The sequence below is a fragment of the Gorilla gorilla genome, chromosome Y (genome assembly GCF_029281585.2).
Source record: "Gorilla gorilla gorilla isolate KB3781 chromosome Y, NHGRI_mGorGor1-v2.1_pri, whole genome shotgun sequence".
NCBI lineage: Eukaryota > Metazoa > Chordata > Mammalia > Primates > Hominidae > Gorilla > Gorilla gorilla.
In genome coordinates, this window is record NC_073248.2 from 10592894 (window position 1) to 10596165 (window position 3272).

Genomic DNA, 3272 nt, shown 5'->3' on the forward strand with positions numbered 1-3272 from the left:
AAATAGTCCTGTTGCTCATTCTACAAAAATGTGCAGAGTTTCCACAATGGGACTGAAACTCTGCTGTAATGGCCAACATTTTTTCCTTCCTTTTTTTTCCCCACTTATTCCACCTTCTTCAGACAACCTCCCAAATAAACTACCTCTCCCAGGTCCCTCACTTGGGCTCTGCTTTTGGTGGAAACTGAACTTAAACACCCACCTCAACACTCAACAGAAAATCTCTGCTTCTCCATCAAAGAGAATAAAAAGTCTCATCTTTCCCACAAGAGCTAGAAAAAGGCACACCTCAAAACAGAAAGGCTAGGAAAAGCCTGGCCAACAGGGTGAAACCCCGTCTCTCCTAAAAGTACAAAAAAATTAGGTAGATATGGTGGCAGGCACCTGTAATCCTAGCTACTCAGGAGCCTGAGACACAAGAATTGTGTAAACCTGGGAGGTGGAGGTTGCAATGACCAGAGATTGCACCACTGCACTCCAGCCTAGGTGACAGACTCAGACTTTTTCTCAAAAAAAAAAAAAAAAAGTAAAGGAAAGTCTGGGAAAGTCTTTTCTCAAGATGTCCTAGAAGGTAACCCACTACCCAATCTATGGTGGTAGCATTTGTTTTATTAATAAAAACAAAAAAAATACTTCATAACATGGTGGATAATATATGCACACTGAAGTATGTTTTGAGTCAATGCCATTTTATTTTATTACAATTTCAAATTTTATTTTATTACAATTTCAAATTTTATTTTAGATTCAGGGGCCACATGCGCAGATGTGTTACATGGTATGTTTCATGATGCTGAGGTTTGGAGTATAAATGATCCCATCATCAGGTACTGAACTTAGTACCCAATGGGTAGGTTTTTAGCCCTTGTCCCCTTCCCTCCTTTCTCGCTTTAATAGTCCCCAGTGTCTATTTTCCCATCTTTATGTATATTTTCCCCATCCTTATAATTGGGAGCTACCCAGTGTTTAGTTCCCAATTATAAGTGAGAACCTGAGGTATTTGTTTTCTGTTCCTGTATTCATTTGCTTAGAATGATGAACTCTGGCTGCATCCATGTTGCTTCAAATGACATAATCTCATTCTTTTTTATGGCTGCATAGTATTCCATGATGCATAGTGAATATTCTTAGAAATTGCTAAGAAATACTGGCATGTATTTCACTGCAACAAAAAGACTTTCAAATGTGTGAGATGCTGCAAGATGAAATACTTTTCCTTGAGAATCCATGATCCAGGGCTTAGGGATATTTGCTATTGATGCTATGGTGATAATTCAAGCATCAGATCAGTATTATGTCATAACTATGCCTCTTTGTTGCATGGGCGGTCATCTGAGCCACATATTTTTGATGTCAACATAGCATTCTGGTGATAGGAAAACAAATCAACAAAATCTGGAGGAAGGAGTTGATGGCAGCTGACCAAAGGAGATGCAAGGCATGCCATGGGTCCTCCAGGTTGGGGTAGAGGTACATTTGCCAGCCCTGGCTCTCACTTCTGCTTTCAGGTATCATTCTTAGTGCTCTCTGGCACTCTCCACAGCGTCTTGGTTGGAAACACACATTCCTAGTCCATTCTAGGAAGAGTGAGTCTCTCTGGAAATAGCAGCAGTGAATACAAGACAGAGATGCAGTTGCAAGGAGAGCCATCCGGTGCTCACAAACTGAGACAATCGGCAACATTAATTACATTGCCAACCTTCATTCCCCTTTGATGTCTAACCAAGTCTATTCACGTGTTTCAGGGATTGCAACGTGCACATCCTTGGTGAGTCTTATTCTGCTTACCACCAAGCTAAATGCCCTAAGATCTGATGAGCTAAAGATGGAATTACATCCTGAGAAGCATTGCTTTATTTCTGTTTTAACTTTTGGGTCCAGCCCCTGCTTGGTTCCTCTGAGAACCAGAAAAAATCTTACCTCAAAACAGGATGGCTGGGAAAATCTCACTTAATCAGGACATTTATCTCAGTGGTAGACAGAATAATGCTCTCTGAGGATGTTGTTTTAGTCTATTTTCCCACTGCTATAAAGAATTGCCTGAGACTGGGTAATTAAAAAAGAAAAGAGGTTTAATTGAGTCACAGTTCCACATGGCTGGGAAGGCCTTGGGAAACTTACAGTCATGGCAAAAGGTGAAAGACAACCAAGACACGTCTTACATGGTGGCAAGAAAGAGAGAGTCAAGAGGGAGAAAGTGCCACTTATAAGACCATCAGATCTTGAGAGAACTGAATATCACAAGAATTGCACGGGGGAAACTACCCCAAGATCTAATGACCTCCCACCAGGTCCCTCCCTCAACACGTGGGGATTACAATTCAAGATGAGGTCTGGGTGGGAACAAGGAGCCAAACCATATCAGATGTGCACATCACAATCCCTGTAACATGTGAATAGACTTGATTAGATGTCAAGGGGAATGAAGGCTGCAGATGCAATAAAAGTTGCTAATCGGCTGACTTTAAAAAGTGAGAGTATTATCCTGGAATATCCAGGTAGAATCAATGTCATTAAGAGTCCTTAAAAGTGGAAGAGGGAGAAAGAAGAGAGTGCAAAGGAGATATGACTACCCAAAAAAGGCACAGACAGATGCACCTTGCAGGCTTTGAAAACGGAGAAAGAAGGTCTCTATAAGCTGAAAAAGGTGAGAAAAAGGATTCTGCCCTAACCTGAAGCACAGCCCTGCTGACACCTTGATTTCAGCCCACAAAGACTCAAGTCAGACTTCTGACCTCCATATCTGCCAGACTAAATTGGTGTTGTTTTGAACCAGTAAGTTTGTAGTGATTTGTTACAGCAGGAAATAGGAGACTTATACACTCACTTTCTTTTTTATTATTTTTTTATTATTTATAATTTTTTTATTATTATACTTCAAGTTTTAGGGTACATGTGCACAATGTGCAGGTTAGTTACATATGTATACATGTGCCATGCTGGTGTGCTGCACCCATTAGCTCATCATTTAGCATTAGGTATATATCCTAATGCTATCCCTCCTCCCTGCACCTACCCCACAACAGTTCCCAGAGTGTGATGTTCCCCTCCTGTGTCCATGTGTTCTCATTGTTCAATTCCCATCTATGAGTGAGAACATGCAGTGTTTGGTTTTTTGTCCTTGCGATAGTTTACTGAGAATGATGATTTCCAATTTCATCCATGTCTCTACAAAGGACGTGAACTCATTATTTTTTATGGCTGCATAGTATTCCATGGTGTATATGTGCCACATTTTCTTTATGCAGTCTATCGTTGTTGGACATTTGGGT